This window comes from Sturnira hondurensis, unplaced genomic scaffold (assembly GCF_014824575.4).
Source record: "Sturnira hondurensis isolate 20B ecotype Veracruz unplaced genomic scaffold, ASM1482457v3 Scaffold0006413, whole genome shotgun sequence".
Taxonomy (NCBI): domain Eukaryota; kingdom Metazoa; phylum Chordata; class Mammalia; order Chiroptera; family Phyllostomidae; genus Sturnira; species Sturnira hondurensis.
In genome coordinates, this window is record NW_028079044.1 from 15,266,165 (window position 1) to 15,288,343 (window position 22,179).

Here is a 22,179-nt window from a genome sequence, read left to right on the forward strand (position 1 = left end):
CCCACAGTAGGTACATACTTTAAACTCTGGTGTGGTGATCATGTTTCACTGGAATGCTGTTAAACAGCAAAAGAATTTGTTTTCAAGCTGAAGTGATCTCTACCAATTGGGATTGTAGTCTACATTATATTTAACATGATTAATTTGAAAACAAAAGCAGGAAAGTTAAATTTTCTAGACCCATGAATGCTGCTTGGACTGGGATTCACTTCTACACTTGAAGCATTTGAGACATTTTATTGCTCTGAGTGAAGTTGCTGACTTCATCACAACTACAGGTCTAGGAAAGACGGAGCCTGGAAAAGCAGTGAACTGGTTCAGGGCTGAGACAGAAAGAGGCAACCTCTGCCCTCTGACTTTTACCGGAAGATGATACGCAGCCTAAACCCACAGGACGCTTTTTCTTTCAGGTGTGCGCATGCGTATGTTGTGGCGTCGCTGCTCACAGCCCTGTAGTTAAGGTGATGTCAGCACTTACAGTAAAAAGCCCTACTTTCAGAATTCATCTTACACCATGAGTTTTCAAAAAGGTGTGAATGGAACCTCCCTTCTTTTTCCTTTTCTCCAAAATTGCTACATGGGGTCACAGCCCAGAGCTTTGTTTGTTGCTTTTTGTCTTTCATTTCTGGCTTTTAAAAAAAAAATGCATCCTCCTCCAGCAGGCAGGCAGCGAACAGCTACCATGGACTTGAATTTAAAGTTATATTACGTTTCCTTAACCGTATCTGATGAAGGGATTTGCAAAGGGCAAACACCTCGTCCCAGTCCTTCCCCTCCGACTTGTCACAACAAGGAATTAGGAGTTTGCATGTCTCTTCCTCCTGCAACAAGTGCTCTCCAAAGGCCAATGTGATCATGAATTTGGTTGTAACCGAGAACCGTAGATCCTTGACATTACTAGAGTTTGCCCCTTACATTGTTTCTCTTTGTATTTTCCATAAAGGACCGCCACCTAGTTTTTAAAAGCCGTTTTGACATAAATTATCTCATTGGAAGGGTCTCAGCTGATCAAACAGGTCTAGCCCCAGGTGACAGGTGAAGAAAAAAAGGTTAGGTCTGAGTGGAAGGATCGGTTGAGGTCCCACTATGGTGTCCGACCTAAACTTTCAGTTTCCTGATGGTTTATACGAGATTTTTGTCTTCGTGCCTTCTTCCCTCATCTCTCCACCAAAAAACTGAAGTCAGTTACTTCCACCGTGGCCAGGTAGAAACTTTCCATCCCGATGTCACCTTCCTCTCCTCCAGCAGCTTGATCGTACAGCCTCGGGAGTCCCACCTTTAGTCTTCCCTGCGGGTTGTCTTTGGCAGCGTGATTTATTCCTTGCTAAATGCAGACGGACACCTAGCAGTGTTGCTGCAACAACGTATGTACATTGCCATGCCGACCGTGACCCTTCTAAATCTTTTTTTCATCCCTGAGACCCGCGGAGCCAGGTCTCTGTGCGGCCTGCGGATTAACTGTGCACAGTGGCTTTTCCACGTTTTCCCTGCCTGCCTTTTCTGGCAGGCCCGGATGAGTAAGCTGGGCCAGCCTTTGGCCCGTAGTGCATGTCCTAAATAGTTATTTACACAGTTTGAGTCCATTTTAGTCAACTGGGTAAATAACAGCCCTCTTCAAAAGATTTATAAATCCATAAATATGTCTTTATACATACCCAATAGACAGAAATAACTCAATCTGTCAAGAACTTCTCCAAAGAGGTGCTTCCCCCACAGACAGGAGTAATACATATTTTAAAAGTTTCTCTACTGTGTTATTTGTGCTGCGTTTCTTTTTTCCTCATTTCTTTTCAATTTTCACCACTTCATTATGGCACCTGTGGTCCAAAAAACCGGAATCCCCTAGGCTTTGTTTCTCTGTTAAATAACCTTATCTACTGCACAGTGCGGGCATAAAACAGCCTATATATCTCAACCAAGGCCTGTTCTTTTGGACTTCCAAAGTAAAGAAATAAAGTAAGTCATCTAGGAAATTCACAATGTTTGACAGACTTCATATACAGTAGCAATTTCTAGTTAGTGTTTCAGCAATTTGGGGGTTTTTGAGTGCCTGATAATTTGCCAAAGTAGCGGCTGTTGTGACTGATGGAATAGTTTTAGTACAATTTTTACCTAAGCATAAAAAAATGTAATATTGAATCTTGGGCATTTTTAAGAGAGCATACATTAGCTAGGTAATTAAGAAAATCCAAAGTATATTATTTTTCTTCGGGGATTTAATGTTTATTCATGATTTGCATAAAAAAATCTTTCCTCCAACTCAAGCTATTTATCATGCGACTCTCCCTCAGCACACTCAATTTCATTTGGGGTGAACACTGGTGGTCCCGAGCAGGAAACTGCGCAGGTTCTTCAGTGTGTGAGGCCCCTTCAGGTGGGCGTGGGGAAGGGAGGCTCACAGGTGTTTGGTGAGGCTGCTGCTGCGGTCGCTGCGGCATCGATTTTGTCTACTCTTTAACTTTCTCCAAGTGCTTCCAGAGACAGGCGATGGAGGCCTTCGTTTTGCCCTGTGAATTATTTGCTATTTTCCCATTTCCGAGAAGAAAAAAGTACAGTGCACAAATACCCAAGAGTGAGTAACTGTCAGAGTCAGCTCTGGGGGCCCTGTTGCTTGAGTTTATCTCTGCTTCAGGGTGGGGTGTTGTCAGGACCCTGAAGCAGGGTTTCATAAGCCGAGGTAGACATCAGCAGGTATGTGACTGACTCTGTCCTGTTCCTTATTTGTCCTCCTGTCCATGGCTGCCCTATGGCTATACTCAGGGCCTGCTTTGGGAAATGTGTGATTGTGGGTAGGGGAACACCAAGCAAATTTTATCTTCCTTCCCTGGGGGGACAGTCATTCTACCGCTCATGGGCAGCTTTATGTGTGACTGAACACATTTTGAGTTTGGGCACTTCACCCTTTTTGGTTCCAAGTCAAGAGAGTGAACACATCATAGCTATAAAATAATGAAAGAGCACGTTCAGGACTGGCAGCCAGTGCACTTCCATCTCTCACTTGATTAAGGAGATCTCAGAGACTTGCCCAGAGTCGCATTCTGATTGGTGGTGCAGTTAGGACTTGAACCCTCACAGTCTGACCCCGGAGCCCAAGCTCCTAACTAGGACACCCTATGTGGTAAAGTGCTGTTGGGCGGCTAGGCCTGCAAAGGCGGATCCTTTGGTGGACAGTCTTTCTGTTATCAGTTGGACGACTCCTCCCTGCACTGGTCGTGGCGCTGTGCCCTGTAATGGTGACACAGCTTCAGATAAGACAGGATCAGCGTTAGCCTCAGGGGGGTTGAACTCTGCTTGGCAAGGGAGGATCTGGTTCTGTGTGCACTTAAGTAGAGCGATGATTGAGATATTTGCAGAGGAGCGTGACGATGGATCTGATTAATTTGTATTATGTATTAAGAGCCTATCCCGTTTCACTCATTCACAGATTCATTGAACTGAGAGTGGTAGCACAGAAAACAAGTAAGGGCATTTTTCTGGCAGAACACTTCCCACTAAAAGCTCATCTCCTTTCCCTCTCTTGTGAAGAAAAAGAAAAAATATGATCCCTGTATTGAAATCTGATGTAAAACATTTCAACTCTAAAGGACTGGAATGGCACTGGAACCTCAGAAACCCTCTAATGAACTTTTCCTTTTGCGGGCAGATCAACAATTGTATTTTGCTCCCTCTTTAAAAAAAGGCAAAAACAGCATGTTTCTTTAAAGAGGGACAATCGAAAAGCACTGCTACTTCTTTCTAATACTGTATCAATAGTTGCAATGCCTCCCACTGCCCCATCCCCCTCCACGCCAGCTTTTGTATGAGTTCAGGCAACCTATAGGCAGAAGGCGATTCCATTTATTATTGAAGGGACTCGCAAGGCAGTTGTTTCAGACCTGCGAAGCTAGCTGGCCGAGCTGGATGGGAGGGGGTGCGGAGCTGGGAGAAGGGGAAGGGCCACATTATGTTCCAGATGACTAAGCAACGATTTATATACCAGCTCGCCTTTTTACATGAAGAAGAAAAGTAATAACAGCCCAAACCCGGGCGTTGGAAACAGTCAGCTGTCTGATGAATAATGGGATAGGTGGGAAGGAGCACTCTGATTGGACGTCTTAATGAGCACATTTCGCACAGAGTTTGGGCTGCAGTTCCCCTTGACCTTTGCCCTTTATTGACCAAACTGACACTTCATTTTTCACATACTTCCAATTATGGCTCAGCTTAAGTGTTGCCCTCCCTCCTTTATTTCTTTCCTATGGACAACTTGAGAGTGGTTGAGGCCACAGAAGATATTTTAATTTGAAAAACTACCTTAGCAACTCAGGTTTAGGATCTAATCTGTTATCGGCAGTTTTTCGGATGAAAAAACACAAAGTGAATGCTGCTTGTTTAGAAACGGGTTCTTTTTTTTGTTTCAAAACAACAACAACTGATTTTAAAAACAATTTTAGGATGACCTAAGAACCCTGACAGTGAAGAAAAATGTTTAACAAACAGTTTTTTTTTCTTTCCATTTTTCTGTGGGCCAGAGTGAGTGGAATGAGCTGTTTTTATTCACACCGACTTCTTAATTCTTGTACTTCTCAGGGAACTTCTTATACTCCAGGGGCACCAGAATGCATCTATAGTGACGAGAAAGGAAAAGTGATATCTAACTGTGGCCACACAGTGCGATATCGGCCCGCGGACTGTGGCAGCCCCGGGTGTTACCTTCGTTGCACCCACCGTGGGGCTCTAAACGAGAGCGCGGCCTCTGCATGCCAGTGGCAGGCAGAGCAGGGAAATGACTTCCTGATGGGAAAAGTCAGGTGTGAAAAAGAAAGGGGAAGTTATTATGCTCTGCAAATGCCCGTTATCCAAAGGTCCATATTATTAACTCACGCAGCATGTGGAATTAGATGAACAGACAGGGGACTGTTTTCCCGAGAACACCCCACCCTAGGCCCACCTTTCCTCTCACTGACTCATCAAATGTGAGTGACTTTTTCTGTTCTCCATTTGCTTGACTTTCAGCATCGTGAAAGCAGGTCATCTTAAAACAAAGAAAAACAACTCCATCATCTAAAAGTAGTAACTGCCTATTTCAGGGCACGAACTTGGCCATAAGTGTTTTCACAGAAAGTGCATTTTCTCACTGTTAGGCAATATGTCCAGTAAACTTGAGGTCCTTGTGTTTCATCTGAACTGAAAAACGCATTTGAAATTATTTACTCCCAAATAGAGTTCCCTCTAACGCAGAAGTGTTGGTCTCCAAAGTGGATGAAGTGTCCCCTACTTTATTATGGCGCCCTCTGGCACACCCATGGCATGTTTTTACCGTAATATGGTAATAAAGGAATATGTAAAAGGCAGACAAAGGTTCCATCTTTTTCTGTAAGGTGACCTCTGTTACCAAGTAACTGCTTTACTTATGAGCTTATTAAAAACTCAAAAAAATGAGCTTTTCATACTTCACAGGCATTGATGTGAAAATGAGCTGGCCTGTGAGTAGTTTTCTTGATCATTTTTAGAACAATTGATTAGCCAAAGAGCTACTGTTATTAGTTGACATTGACTGATAGCAATTTGTCACAAGCTCTGAAGGTCAGCTAGACAGTCAGAGTTTGAGCGTGCCTTTGATTGACCTTTACTGATTCCGTCCTCACGTGATTGGGTTTGGATAGGTCTGGCCCTCGATTGGAAAAGACAGGACATTAGTCAACAGGGTCATTTCTTATATTTTTCTGTTGATTGCTCTTTTTTTTTAAGTGTGAATTCATGGTCTGGATAGCTTATCACATTTTGTACTCTAGTTTTTGAAACTTAACACAGTTCTGTTCTCTTCTTGGTTTGCCACGTTGCCGTGCATGTGATAGAGACTTTGCTACTGTGAATCACCACTGACAACTGTGCCGAGACCGGGGTTTTGTTGCACGTGATGGGTTGGCATTTTGTTGGTGGTGTTGCTGTTGTAGTTGTTTCTTAAGAAATAGCAACTCTAGTGTGACTGGTAGAACTCTTAAAATTATACACCAGTTCTCTGACTTTCTTGGAATTAATTACATCGGTGTCTCAAGAATCGTGTGATAGTTTTAAATTTAAAAAGGTGTGGTAAAGGATTGTATGAATTATGATGTGATGTCAGTTCATCCTTTAGCTCTGCAGTCAGAAGATATGGGAGCTTTTTGAAAGGTACCTGCTTTTCGGTGTCACTCAGTCTGCGTAAACTGGGGGAAGCTCCCCTGTGGGTCCCCATTAGCCTTTCAGCAAGAGTAGGATACAGTTTCTGTTGCAGCGGACCCAGGTCACTGGTTCCTAAGGCCCAGTTCTCCCTTTCTCAGGTGGTGAGGTATTTCCCCCAAATGCATACCACAGAGAAGAGTGTACTGTGCACTCAAACTCATAGCATGCATTTTACTGCCTTATATAAACAGTAAAAATGGCGATCCCAGCTTTGGAAATCCAGATCCTAATGTGTAATTATTTAACTCACTTTCTAAGTAAGATCTTTCTTTGCTCTTCTTCTCTCTCACCTTCTCTTCTCTTCTCGATTCTGCATGGGGTTTTAAAGTATAAGCAATAGCTTGTTTTTTAGATCAGCCCTCCTAGGCATTCCAGGGCCACCACGCATAGCCTGGCACAGCTTAAACGTGTGTTTCGGTTTCTATCCAAGAAAATAAACCAGGAGAGAATCCATTGTCTTGGGCAGTGGATTCTTCACACAGTGTCATTCTTGGCAAAACTGAAAAGAGGAAGTTAACTTTAGGGAAGCACTCATTTAATATAACCCAAGGAGATAAAAAGAGCCTAGAATTATAATTGCTTCTACAGATGGGCCAAAATATTGTCCTGAGTTGTATTTAAGTTGGGAAATGTAACTTTATACATTCTAGTCAAGTCATCAAAAATGTATTAAGCACTGATGTATGGCAGGTGCTTTGTGTGAGGCTATAAAATGAGTAGGTTATAGTATTTGCCCTCAGGAGTTTTGTGCATGCCACCAAGAACATCAAGCATATGTCAGTGAAATATTCACTAACTGCTGAATATTCTTAGGGAGCTGAGTGTGTTTATTTTACAACCTACCAATGACCCGGACACAGTGAACCCTGTGGTCAGGGTGCCGATTGGCAGGCTGGGTGAGAGGTGTGTGCTCTCACCTGCAGAAGGGCACCTCTGACTTGGTGCTTTGCTAACTGCCACAGAGGCTCGGCATCTACGGGGCCCTGTGGGACGAACCTTGGCCTACAGCTTCCACGAGGGAACCTGGCTCCACCACCCCACACAGCCAGGTGGCCACCCGGGGCCTCTGCAGTCTGACCCGGTGTCATTGTAGCCTTCTCCATCATTAGTCACCTTATTGTTTGGGGAGTGGTGGGGGTCCCTTTGGCAATGTGGCGAAGTCAACTGATAGCTTATGAGAGTAATATTTTTATTAGTGCTTAAAATAAAATATATCGGACGACCAGAGAAAGTGATTATGTTGAAATCTAAGTATCAAAATACTTCTAAAGAATCAAATTTTTATATAGTGATAGGAATACTTTGTTAAATATGCACTAAATGAAATGTTCTAGCAGTAATTCTATTATCTACATTTTTGAAGTAGTGGTAAATGTAAGTGACCTTTTAAGGTATTTGTGACAACTGTACTGTGATATATTAATATGATTTTCATTGGTGGCAAAGTCATAGGTCCTGCTGATAGTTCTGTGGTTTGTTACCTGGATACGCCCTTGAAAGAAATGCTAATTCCAATTAGAGGTTTAGTGAGAAGAAAATGTAAATTTTTCCCTTGCAAGTATATGGGGTCTTTTGAATTCTAACCATGGACTCTGTGGGGAGAGGGGAGGGTCTATGCAGCCCAGGTTAAAAACTTCTAAACTTTAATGTCATCTGCAGGAAGTATTCTGTGAACCTGCAGACTGGAGGAAGTGACCCTCTTCTGTGTTGTCATGGTACCCAGTGTCTTATCCTTTGTCACATATTGAAATGAGCCTTTCATTCACCAGCCTCCCCAGGACGCTCCTGGGAAGGCACTAGTCTTCATCTTTAAGTCTCCTGTGCCCAGTGTAGTTACGGGCACATGGCCATTGATGGATAATTATTTATTAAAGAGGGTCGGGAGCCCTCTCATGCTTTCAAATTGTGATTGCACTGTAGTCCCTCTGGACTGATGTCTTCTGGGTGCCAGATGGCTAATCGCACAGGGCAGTCTCTGTCAAAATGTAAATAGATACCGAAGTCTCACCTGTCCAGACTCTGGAGACGCATTTGAACACGAGGACTCGAGGAAAGATTTAATGGGTGGCCCTTCTCAGAAGTTGGTGGTAGACGGCTTTAATGTTGCACCTTAAACCGTGCCACCCATGTAATTTCCTGTTCTTCCTACTACTCTTGGCTTCCATCCTCTGGCCCTGAAGAGCTTTCCAGTAAAAAAGTGGGTGGTGTCTGGTGGCAGTATTTTAGTATCTCTTGAGGGATCTTAGGGTACGGGGAAGAATGAATTCCCCTGGCAGGAGTAGCTAAGCTTCCCTGGAAGGGTGCTTTTATGTCCTATGCCCTTCCCAGCAGCAGACGTGATTCCATCCCCTGGGATGTGGTATTTAGTTGTGCTCCTGAATCTGTCTCTCTCCCCTGTGAAGCTAGCACTAATTAAGGATAGTGGTGGAGGTTTTGGCTATTGGCCTAGCAAAAACTAACCCAAACAGTAAATTTATGCCAAGCATTTTCCTTAAAAAGGGGTAGGCGTTGCCTACCTCTTATATTGATTGGTCCCAGAAGTACAGTTGGTAAGTTGGGTTTTGCTCAAGTGTCTGGCTTTTTGGATTAGTTCAGTCTTGCAGATAATTTTCTGTAATCACCGAACCTAAAAGCATTCAGTTTGATTAGTAAGATTGGTGTTGGCTCTCCCCCATTTACCAATATCAACCATACGCATTCCCTCCAAGACACAGATCATCTTGTTTCCTACCAAGGAGTGAAAGATATAGAACTTCCTTTTCCTTATTTCCACATTAGGAGAAAAAGAGAACATGACCTTACCTGGTGGATCTTAAATTTTTTTCCAAAACCACCTATTTTTAAGAAAGTGGAAATTAGAATGAATGAAGAACACATTGAAGTTGCTACTAGGTAGGCTCATTGCTAGATTATTAGTATTAGTCATGCTAATTCTTTAAATATTTCATTCGCTGTGGACTGAAGCTTTGCTCTGTGCCCTACCGCATGCCTCTGCCAGCAGGACAGGGACACCCCAACACCCTTTTTTACTTTGATTCTTGAGGGAAAAGGATATATCTTCATTTAAAAATGCATTTCCATGTTCTTCTCTTCATTCTAAGAAAAAATTCAAGGAAAGTAACAAGAGTATGTATATACAATAAGATAAAAATAAGTAGATGAAGAAATTGAAAGGAGAGGAAAAGGAACAAGAGGTCAGTCATAAGGTAACACAACACAATACGCGTCGTAAGATTATGTGCCAGTGTGTGGTTGATAGAAGTAGGCGCCTAATTGGGCTCTGAGCTTCCTGGCAGCCCAAATGAAGAGTGAAACGCAATTAGTCACAAGAGTTACGGAGTTTGCTCAGGAGGATCCCTTTGCCCAGCAAAGACCCAAGAGAAACCTTCCCACACGTTCTCCCGCGGGATCTGGGGAATGGCTTCAAAGGACGTCTTTAGCAACACCCGTAGGGCCCCTCTTGCGTTCCCCCCAGCTGGCACAGTGCTGCAAACAGTGCCTGATAAAGATTTGACTGACTAATTTGACTGGACGCCTGAGTCGTATTCCCTCCATTGTTGAGCTATCTTTTTGGTGTCTGAGCCAGTCTTGATTCCCATGGTTGAAGCAGATGACAGACAGCCTGTGTTACTGTGAGCCAAAGTGCCGATGATTTGGTGGCACCGTGTGGCCTTTCCTCACATTTCCATCTCCTTCTGACCATTTTATGGTGGGTCAGCTCCGTTCTCCAGTCTCTCCTCCTTCTACCTGGGGCTGGGAATGCAAGTGAGAATGCCTTTGCCATTCTGGGGATTGCCCCCTGAATCAGGGCCGGTGGAGCCAGAGACACTCAGACAGGCGATGGTTAAAGTGAGGCGCTGAGTTGGGATGATGGTGCGGTAAGAGCCAGGTGCCAGTCTTCAACACGGGGATCCCAGGAAGTAAGATTTCCACCCCTGAAACTGGAGATGGGGGGTGTGTTCCCAGTATTCGGTTTACCACATTCCAGCACCAAGGGCATCCCCTTATGTGAAAAGGATACATTTAGTGCAAATAAAAGGTATTGCTTGATATTATGAATTTATTTATTTTAAAAGGTTTTATTTATATATTTTCAGAGAGAGGGGAAGGGAGGGAGAAAGAGGGGAGCACTGATGTGCAAGAAATACATCAGTCGGTTGCCTCTTGCACATGCTCCCAACCAGGGACCTGGCCTGCAACCCAGGCATGTGCTCTGACTGGGAATTAAACTGGTGACCTTTTGGTTTGCAGGCTGGCACTCAATCCACTGAGCCACACCAGCTGGGGCAATATTAAGAATTTAAAGCTTGTGAGAGGATTGCTCCCAAAGGTATTGGAGGTGAAGAGAGAAATAGTCCTATTCACTATCTTAATGAGTATTAATTGAATGTCCACTGTGTACCAGTTCAGTATGAGATGTAAGAATTCAGAGTGAAAGAGGCCATTCCTGGAATGAAGAAGCAGACAGTCCAGGGGAGGGGCCGACAGGTAACACAGGGCACTGAGTAGGCTCAGCGTAATTTGGAAGTAGAGGAATGGCATTTAACGAATGGGCCAACTTGAGGTCACAGCCTGGCCCAGGTGTGCCCTTACCCTGCCCTTCCACAGGAGGCGCCCTTTGTCGTTCACGCGCCCTTTCTCATGAAGTCTGAGTGGGACTCGGATCTGGGGCCTCCTCCACACAGCACACCAGGAGGCCACTACCCACCCCCAGGCTCCCCTGTGGCTTGTCCGAGGGCTGCCTCTTTGATGGAAGCTTGGGATGCAAGGAGTAGCAGCAGAGCTGTGAGGCAAAGAAGTTTGTGTGAAGGAACAAGATAAAGAGAAAACACGACACTTCGGAGGCTTAGTACACACCTCAGCGTGAGCAGAGAACAAGGAGTGGGGAGGCAGAAGTGTGGGGAAAGGCCAGTGGGTGGCAGGTCCCAGAGCACAGAGCGGGTGGTCTGGGGAGTTGGGAGTTGGTCTGAGAGGCCGTGGGGAGCCACTGAAAACGTCCGAGCTGCCTCGTGGTCAGAGCCGAGGGAAGGAGGGACCAGTGGGAGAAGGACTGGAGCCAGTGCAGCAGTTACGCAGAAATGTGGAGGTCGTGATGTCAGATGGAGGGAAGGGACTGCAGAGAAAAGCTTTCGAGAAGGAGACTGGACCAGGTCGAGAGCCTGAGGGGTCTGCGGGACGGTGGGTTTGGAGGACTTAGGGTCACGCAGAGGTTTCAGAATACTGCTGTGCAGACCCCGGGTTCCTTCTGGCATCTGTTCTGTCTTCTCGTGTGTAGCTTTACCTCTCTAGATATGGGGACGATATAGCTGGTCCTTGCTGACTGTGGCTTTTACCTCACCGCCTGGCTGGACACTTGTAACATTTTCCTCCAGCCTTTCCTGAGGGTGGCTTGAAGAAGCCCAGCCACCCCGCTCTCCCCGCCACCCTTCTTTCCCATGGAGGAGGTTCTGGCCCTGTGGGGACCAGGGGCTGGGTGGAAAGGAAGAGGCCAGCCGCACTACCATGGGAATTTGGTGACTCATTTCATCAGTTTACTACTCTGAAAATAAGGTGACTTCCCCCTTTGCTTGACAACTGATTGATGAACATTTCCTGAGTATTTGCAGAGGAGATGTTTTGCTTCACGGGCCTTCATGCTCACAGACTCCCGGCGGATTCTGACCCTGGTGTGCTCCCGCCTCCCCACCTCCCAGGCTGCTAAGTTTTCTTTTTATGCAGAATCTTCAAGACTTACTAGACTTCAGGATTGGAAATAAAATACTCTTGCACCTGCTGATACAACTCTGCTTATATTCGCTTTTTTTGACAGAATGTTAAAGAAGGAAGGATCATTTTTTTAGATACTGAAAAAAAATTTTTACCAAAAAAATTTTTACTAAGTATCACCTGTACTTAGTATGTCGACACCGACAGTTGTCTGTAAAAAGAGTGCACTTCATTTTGCGAATCTGAATTTGCTTTGTGTTTAGTTTTTACTTTGTTTCTCAGGATGTGGGTCTGTATATTTTTAGAAGGATTGTCCTTTACTTCGATTCCAGATGTCCTAACGTTCTTGATAGGAAAGGAATCAGCTTTGGACAACATGAATTGCTCTGCTAAATGATGGGATGTTAGTGAAAGCTGCGTGGGGAGAAGTGGAAGCATTACTTTTAGGGCCCAGGAAGGTTCCTTGAGTCCTTTTGTTGAAATAGAAGGGGAGGCAGTGGGTTTGTGTTGTGCGGGTCAGGGCCACTGTCTTAGGCAGCAGGCATAGCCCTTTGATTTGATTTTCATATTTCAGATGGAGGCAGTAAGTTTAACGTGTCTTACTTTGCAGCTGGAACAGATTCTATTTTTAATCTGTAAGTCGAATATGGCATTGGAGCCATGTCTATCTAGGTCCAAACGCATAACTCCTGTTGATATCAGTGAATTTCATGATGGATTGGAAAGAAGTATGTGGCCTTTATTCCAAGTATCTATCTGACTCTGTAGAATTAAACATGCTGAACAAATCCTACCACTTTACAAATGAAAATGAGGTATTTTCTATGTAGCAACCATGCTGGCTTAAAAGAATAATGCAGCAGTTCCAAAGAGGCACACACACCCATGACCGTGGAATTGGTTTTCAGGCAGAGAGAGGCGACTGGGCTCAGGGACCTGGACAGCATAGAAAAGGACATGGCTGTACTGAGCTGCGCAAAATCGCCTTTAAATAGGACAGAGAAGAGGAGAGAGCCTTTTCTGGGGATGGCACTTCGCTCGTGGGAGTATGCGCAGTGTTGTGGGTAAGGAATTCTAGCAAGGGCCCTCCTGTTTCTAAGCAGTCTCATTGCCCAGCGGTGGGAACGGGACGGCAGTATTCACTCAGAGCTGACTGGTGTTTGTGTCAATAAATAAATGCACTCAAATCATAATTGTTCCAACAGGATTGTTTGATTACCTGGCAGTGGCCTTGTTCTGAGATAGCTTCTGGATCACCTGTTCATTGGGAACGTTTGACAGACCTCATGTTTATTACCCAACTGAATGTCAGTAGCAATTTCAGCTAAAGATAAACAAAAATGCAAGTACTTGTTGACCTTGACTTTTTTCCACATGAAATTGGACTTGATGGCTCTATTGCTGTTTGGCTGATAAGGGATTATAAACAGCAGTTTAAGGAAAATGTTTTATTCCCAGAGGAAAACGCCCTATGCACTGTGGGAAATGGCAGTAGACGTGTATACCCTAGGCCAGACTTTCTTGATTTGATCTGTGGGAAGAAGATATGGTATGTGTGTGTGGGGGGGGAACTTTTTATGGCTTTAATATACAACTGCAAAGATTAACATGAATATAGTAGGTAGTTCGCAGATTGAATACAGTTCTAGAAGAAGTAAATGGTGTTTCTATGATTTATGAAACTTAGTAATATGATTTCTTTAGAAACTATCATGTTAATGTAATATTGCATTTCAGAGATGCAGTTCTTGTAAAAATGCAATAGGCTTATGGTGCCAAATGCTCTTTCAGATTCTAATTAAAAGCATTAAACATCATTGGTTAGTGATCTCACTGGGGTAAAAGAGAGAGAAAATTGACCTGGTGAATATCTGTACATGGGGCAATACAGAAGTACTGGGGGAGGGGTTTGGGGGGAGATGGCAATCAGCACTTTCCTTGGGGCACAAAGTCTTCAGTTCCATATTTGAATTGAAAAACTCTGGGCCTTTAAGGGCTCCCAGTTCTTGGTGAGGCACAAAGCCTCAGCCGTGTGTTCTATTTGCTCTTAAAAATCCCACTGCATTTCCTTTCGAGGAGAGGTGCTTTGGCTCAATGCCACTGGCTTCAACTTTTGCTCTTAAAACGTCGTTTTGATGCGTAGTATAGTGATGGCTGAATTGATTTCTGTGCATAAACAGTGGCCTAGATTCTTGCCCTGTGGAAATCCATGGAATTAAACCTGTAGGTTCCCGGAGTGATAAGAGGTAAGCAAATGATTAGATATGCATGCAGGGAAAAAAATTAAGATGCTCATAGAATGGAAATAAGGTCTATATCATTTGCAAGTTTAATGTAAATGTAAGCCACTAATATAACTAATAATTTGATGCTAATATGCGAGAGTAAGTAAATGTAATTTTAATCATTTTCTATTTGGTATGTTTTCAAAGAGTTCTGAGCAAAAATGTACGGTATTGAAATATGTCCCTGGCCACCCAGGAAGAAAATCTGGTCTGCCGACAACTGTGGCCCTTATGAAACCTCTGGGACACCAGGGACTCAAATTTCTCTCTAGATAGACATTGTGGGACAATTTGAGATCACAGAATATAAGCCAGAGTTTCTGGCAGAGATGGTTAGCACACTGGGCTGTGAGATTTATCCAGTAGATGTCCAAGCTGAGAGTTCATCCAGCATGCCTTTTTAAGTAGCCACTGGTAGTATTCATTATAGAGACTGGACTTTGAAAAAATTCGACCTTCCAATTATGTTTCAAAGCACAGATTTCCTTGTGAAAATATCTCAGGCAAGTTTTGTATACTTTTTATTTGAGAACAGGTCCTTTGAATGGTTTTAAAATATCAGTAAAGAAAGCCATACCATATAAAATCAATAAGGACTTTCATCTGTCTTTTAAAAAGCCACAGTGACAGAAAAGTCCACTCTCCCCAGGCTTCTTCGCCAGGCCACACTCCTTTCCATGTGAATTTCTTCGGAGAATAGCTCCTTGCTGACTTTCCACTTTTCTATGAAACTTTTGTGAAGAACAGTGGAAATCTTGGCAATGACAGATGCCACTGCATATTATTATGATGTCCATTACTTGGTGAATGAAAATTAGGAAGAGTTTATTTCTGACATGGTTCTTACCCTCCCCTGAGACAGAAAGTCTATAATTTAGAATCTTTGTAAAAAAAAAAATGACACGTCCTCAGGATTACTGGTGATTCTTTGGTTAATATGTTAGAAATGAACAGAGATGCATTTGCTCCCTCCGGTGTCTGGGCCTCTGCAGAGGGAGGGCGCCCAGCCTCTGAGCTCCGGCTGCTGTGGGCTGCAGGAGGGGGAATGTGGGAGGAGCGTGTTCTGCATTCCTCCCACTAGTCCCTGAAGGATGTGGCAAGGACGTGAATTGTTTGTGGCTGGCTCTCTCTCCTGCTGCTGAGAAAGACTTCTGCGTTTATCTGCATTTTTCTGAGCACCAGTCGCGCTGTAGTCACCTCCTAGGTCACTTTGTGGGAGAGCTTTCTTTATGGTGGATGACGTGGCATTTCTTGTCACTTCCTCAAATTCCTTCCCGCTGCCTATCAGCATTGCCCTGGACTTATCTGGGTTGAGCGTCAGCCAGCCAGAGCTAATCCAGGTTCCTATTTCAGAGGAGCAGAATGACAGCAATGACGCTGCCTTTTCTTGGCTTGTGACCTGGGGTACAGGGTGGAGGGAAGGAGCTGAGAGAAGAGGGGCTCAAGAGTCGGGGACTGTTGGCTTGATTTTCAAGCCTGTACCCCCAAGTCCCCTCTTTATTCCCATCAGTTGTACTTGTCCATAAGGCTGACAGTATAGTTTATTTCGATGTGGAATTGGATGTACCTTTTCCAACTCCAACCTAAAGAAATAAAGGGCATCTGTACCTGGGCTTGCTTTCATTCCTGCCGCCAAGCTTGGCTCCCACCGTTCTCAGCCTTGCAGAGGCCCTCTTGGGAGTCAGGGTGTAGGGGGTCAGTGACATGTGGCTCTTTCATTATTTAATGAATGTGTGTTGAGGACCTACTATGAGCCATGTACAATGCTAGGTGATGGTAAAAAAAATCCTCTAACAAACAATACATTTTTCATGCTTTCAGTTTGTGAAATGTGTCCACCTAACTTGGTTTGTGAGCCTCACACCAACAATCTTATAGCAGGGCAGCCATTCACATTTCCATTCTTTAGTGAAAATTGACCAAGAACTTATATCTTTTTGGTCCATTTATTTCTGAAATGCATCTGCTAGTCCTCTGTCTCTCATAAGGAAGAGAGAAGAGGGTAAAATTATGAAGGCACTTTAGAAGAAAGTGATTGGGCACTGCTTAGCTTTGTATTTCATTCATTCATTCATTCATTCATTCCCTCAGTCACTCACTCATCACTCACGGAGGACCTCCTGTGTACTCGGCACTGTGCTAAATCCTGAGACAACAAAGACGAGTAAGATGAATTCCTGGCCTCGGGGAATTTAGAGTTCCGTGTTCACTGCCCGCTTCACTTCTGAATTAAGAAACTTCTGGGACAAACATACTTTTCGATACTGTTCTCTTTGGGAGTAACCTACTTTTTCATCCAATCCAGTCGATGCTCTTTTTCAGTTTTGGGCATGAGGGGGTTTCAGTGGGTGACTAGATCTGGAGCAAGCTTACATTGGTCTCTCCCTATAAAAAAATGACTTAGTTTTTACTTCTTTGGGCAGGAGAACAACTTAAACTCATTTATAAAATGGGGGTAATATTAGTACCTACTTATAGGGCAGTTGAGAAGACCAAACAAGTTGATGTACTGAACTTAGAAGAGTACCCACAGAGTACTCTTGTATACACAGAGAGTACCTTGTAATACAGAGAACCTTGTATATCTGCTAAGAGTGCTGCGTCCTCACCACCACCACCGCCGTCATCATTTGGTTTGCCTTTCTCTGCGAAAAAGAGACTCTGGTGTAGACTGGTGCGCATTTCTGAGTGTGGGTGATGGTGTAACAAGGAACTGAGGACCTGGTACTGTTTTAAAGTGTGTCTTTACAATGGAGAGTGTTCATTTGCCCTTTTGCTTCAGGATGGAGGGCGTTCCAAGCTTGGTGGGTACTGAGATTTCCACTCCAACGAGACTCCTGGCTATTGCCCATCGCTCCCAAATGTCCCCAGTTGTAAATCTGTCACTTTTCGTTCAGGAGGTGATGATAAGGAATTCATCCTTATCATCAGTGAGTAAGAAGAGACTTAGGTTGCAGGTGGTACTCTGGTTACCCTAAAGGCCACTGGTCCCCCCAATTCTTCTTAAACAACAGCTAGTGCTATTTCTATACCGCATACTACGGGGTCTGTGAGAAAATAAGAACTGCAGTGTCATTCAAAGTGACACGTGGAATGACTTCTGTGGATGCCACACTGCAGCGTTATTTGCAGCAAAGCAACGCGGCTTCGCGGCTTCTCTCCCCAGTGGAGTGACTGGCCGCGCTGCCCGCCCGCTCTCCCTGTCCTCCCTGCCCCTGTCCATGTCTTTCCCTTCCTTCTCTGCATGGGCAGTGTTGTAGCCTAGCCAGGATGAGACCATTGGGAGTTCCTTTCTGTTTTGGATTTTAGTTTTTTCTGTCCACTCTGTCTTGCCATAGTAATGCGCTTTGAAGTTTTGGTTGCAGACCCATTCCTTTTCGGGGGAGCAGAGGCGGTTTCCGAACCACCAAGTCTGACAGCTCCCTTTAAGGAGAGGAATTCCTTCCGCACGTGGCGATGACTATTTTATCGTAGTTCAATTTGGTGCCTCTCACTCCAAAGCCAAAGATGTTATGTAGAAAATGAAAAATACAGGGTAAGACTTGTGGAGCATTGCCTTGAGACTCTTTTTCCACATACGACATGCATTTTCCAAACTTTCTCGTATGAATCCGTTCGTGCATACAGAAAAACAGAACGAATGCCCATAACCTACCATTCCATTTCAACACTTGTTAACGTTTGGCTGTAATTGTTTTGTTTGTATACAGGGAGAGAGTTTATATTCACACACGTGTGTGATACTATGTGATAAATCATGAATACCTAAATTCTCCCATCGAAGCACTGTACCACTGATTTGGTGTCATGGAAACAAATGCTGAAACCTCAGGAAATGCAGTTGTGATTGGCTCTATGTGAGGATTAGCTCATGGGTGACCAAAAATTATTTTAAATACTTGTTTATATGCACACTGGGAACTTATGCTGAGCTGTGTGGTGGACTCGGGAGACCACCGCAGGTGGAGCCCAGCTGCTGGGTGCCATCCCCGCTGGCCAGTTTATGGGCCCTCTGCTGTGGGTCGGACAACTTGCATGACCTTGCTGAGACGAAATTTCTCCTGTGAATAAAAGACGTTGGGCTAGATGATTGAAATGTTCTCATTCAGTTCTGAAATTCTAAGAACCAAGTTGAAACTTTGCGTATAAACCTAGATGGAATAAAGGACTTGCAATAAACATTTTACATATAGATTGAAATTTGCAGAAGGTTAGTAAGCCCATAATTTCATGGTCTGTGAGAAGAAAATCTGAATCTAGGACTTAGCATTGATAATAGCAATCAAAAAGTACAGACCATCCCAATATCTGAGTTTTCAGAATATCTGGGCGCAAAGTACTGTCATGGATTTGATTCTTTTATATACAGATGTTGCCGAAAAGGTACAAATGCATATCATCTTTCGAATTAGGTGCGAAATATATAACTGCTTTATATTTTGCTCCTCCCCCCCAGTACAATTTATCTGTGTTGGGGGAGGGGTGTGGGTCAGGAATAACTGGGACAGATGGAGTAAGATACTATGTCAAGTGAAATACTGTTTTAGGTAGATCATGGATGAGATATCCTTACCAGGTTTAGAGAGGATTTTCATTTTTTTCTTTGATAAAATGTATACTTCAGAGAATAATGTGGATAGGTCAAATATACAATGAGCTTTTGAGAAATTTTCTTTTCCTTCCGAGAAATGATGAAGAATTTTTTTATCTATTGATACCAACCGGCCGACAGCATCAGCTGGTTTGTCAGGTTGGCTTCAATCAGTTGGTAACAAGCTGCAATGCCTCCGTCCCAGCACACAAAGAAACAGAAACTTCAGTCTGACAATTGAGTAGTGAAATTTCCAGCAAAGTTTTGTTAGTAGAACATCTGCCCTGATAAATGACATTAAAAGTGGGGAGTGGACAGGGGGGGGATGGAAGTATTTCTGTTCCTAAGGTAAATATCTCTCAGCTGCTTACCTGCCAATCTTCTCTAAAGTTAATTCTTCCTCACGTTTTTTGTTTTTCACTATTTGATGAGAAGATTACACTGCTACAGGCCAGCTACAAGGGATGTATTATTTGAACCTCCACCATTGTTTTTAAAATCATTGTTTGTGTTGTAATCCTTTCAAAGAGCTAGCCAGTAGCTGCTTTCCTGTTTAAAGAGTAAGCTCTTTCCATTGGCAGATCACCTTCATTTAATCCTCTCAAAGTGCATACTTAATTCTCAGCAACAATGCATTTTTAGCATCAAGGACGCATTACCAAGAAAAACGGAATATGGTAAACATGTAGAAAAATAAGCCTCAGTTGTCTAAGAAGGTAATTGGGTCTTGCTTTTGGAGCCTCATCTATGTATCCCACTTGGTACAATTAGCCTCTGTAAACATTTGAACTACTTTGTAGTTGAAACACTATATAGTTCAGGAAGCAGATGAAGGGAGGGTTCTTTTCAGGTTGATGCCTAACGTAGCTGGTTTACTTTTCCTCGTGGGCGTGACTTTGGGGTTTTGTTGCATTAAAATGTATCTGTGACTGTTAATATAAACCTTCAACAAATTTGCTTAAATATTGGAAAAGAGCAGGATGTGGAACAAGCATGGCATTGTGGAGAATATCACCCGGGCCGAGTCAAGTGCAGAATGCTGCAAAAGCATTGTGCTAATTTTAGCTTACAAAGAGGATGAAGATAAACTGCCTACTGCTAGTTTGCCATATGCTACCCTGGTGATAATATTCAAGTGCAAAATATTCCGTAGAGAGTCTTATTGTTTCAGGAGGAGAAGCTTGGATAAGAGTTAAGCAAATTTCTGCTCAGTAAGTTTATAAGAAATAATGAAGTAAAACAATTCTCAAATGCAGGTAGATGAAATCTGCTAAATTTATTTTGGCTTTATTGACTTTCATGGGAGTTGACAGAATTAGTTTTGGTTTATATTTGATCCAATTTTATCTATTTTTCACATGTAAATCTTAAAAATCAATCTGAATAAATATTGATCTCTTTCAGAGAGACAAAAATATAGTTTGGATTGCATAAAACTGCTTAAAAGACAGCATCCCTTGAAGTCCAATAAAGGTATAAAGCAATCTGTTCAACTGGTTTTAAAATAATACTTTAAAAAGCCTTTTTAAAAATGAAAAAGTCAAAATCCATTACATTTCCATATTTGGCAAATTCAGCTCCTACAGTTTCACCGAAGAGTGTTTGACCTATTTATTTGTCACTGAGACCACTTCACAGTGAAGGGATTGTTAGTTCCTGCAAAGCTGAGAAAAACCCAATGTGCATGGCGCATTTGCAGATGGAAATAGACTGTGTAGCCAGATCTGGAGGGTGGGTTGGCTAGAAGCTTTGTGTTAACAACTGGTGAAAAGCTTGACCTTTGCATGACCTAGGTCAAACAAACCCCCAACTCAAGAGTTCTCCTTTGACATGGATACCTGTTTGGGGAAGGGGGAAAAAAAAAAGAGGATGAGAGTAAAATTATGTTATAGACTTGCAAGCTTGCTTTTTTAAAAGTTCTAGTTTACTAGATGATCTGGGGGCATAGTATTCATCTTGGAGTGTTATAAAGGACCACCGATTTGTTTCTGAGTGTCAACGGGACAGGATGATAGGGACTCTTCTTTCTTTTTTTCTCTTTTCTTTTTTCCTTTCTTTTTCCTTCTTTCTTCCTCTCTTTCTTTTCTCCCTTCCTTATCTTCTCTCTCTCTTTCTCTCTCCCCTGCAGCCTCCCCTTTTTTTCCTTCTTTCTTTCTTGACACAGTCAATGCATAGCTTTCTTCCCACCCCTCCACCCCCAATGCAATATGATCTGGGTTGTGATTCACAGAGTTGAATGAATGGGCTGAGCTCCACTGATGAAAACATTTGATAATGTGGAAAATAAAAGGTCTGGCAAGAAGGAGATGGCAAGGTTTCCATTGTTTGTCCTCACAATTTGTTTTTAGAGGGGTTTTCACAGGAACAAATAACTTGGAGTAAATAAAAGCAAAATAGCACTGTTAGTCCCTATCGTGGCCTCACACACGCTCACACGTCAACTTGGGCAGGAAACTAGCAAAAGGTCTGTTCCCAACCATTTGCGTTGCATCTTTATCTCTCCGGTTCATTGTTTGCCACCAAGTGCTTAAACCTCAACTTCCCAAGTAAAAGCTTCCTGTTGCTTGCTTTTAAATATAGTCTTTTACAATAACAAAAAAAAAAAAGGAGAAATGTATTAAAGAAGCCAAGTGATGAGAAAAAGGATGAAGAAGGTCTGCTCCAGTGTGCTTCTCAAACTTCAGAATTCCAATGCACATGGCTGGTTACTCCAGAGGCGGTAACAGTCTCCTTGTAGGTACTCAGCGGCGGGGACCGTCCACAGGCCTCTACACGAGGTCAAAAGTGAAGGAGAACAATGAAAATGCTCTGTGCTTCTCACATCTGCCCTTCTGCTGTGTTTGGTTTCACTTAGTTTTAACTTTGAGGCATTGTTTATGGCTGGGACTCTCTGCCCTTCCATTGCAGGTCAGAGGAGAACCCATCCTTTATTAATTGTGCTCCTGCTTCGAGATCCTTTAATGTCAGTGTATCTGAAAAATTGTCTCCATTCCTGTGGAAAATATGGTTCTCATTCCACCCCCATGGATGGGGGTCACTCTGATACTTCCTGCAATTTGGGGGGAAAGTGCATCAGTTTTCTCAGGCCTTGGATATAAACAACATTGTTTATGCTGTTTCCACTCGCCTGGCCCTCTGTTTGTGCAGGCCCTAACACAAGTGGGTCTGTTTTGCATTTAAAAAATTAGTGTATGTTTTCAGAATCAATCTATCAAGTTAGGCCAAGAAATGCCTTAAGAATGCATGGCTGGGGGGGTTCCCAAATTCTGGCTTTCAAAACTGACTTGACAGCCATTTACGATCTGGCCCTGCACTCATGTGCCCTGTGGGGCTTGGTACCCTCCTTTGATTGTTTGAGGGAAGCAATCGATTGGGGTCCCTCTCCCCTCTCCA

General features: G+C 43.4%; 1 protein-coding gene across 3 annotated transcripts in view; it reads left to right on the forward strand.

Annotated features, from left to right (window-relative positions):
- Positions 1–22,179, forward strand: part of MEIS1 (Meis homeobox 1) — a 130,173-nt gene that overhangs the window by 28,877 nt on the left and 79,117 nt on the right. The gene's annotated exons all lie outside the window — the stretch shown is intronic.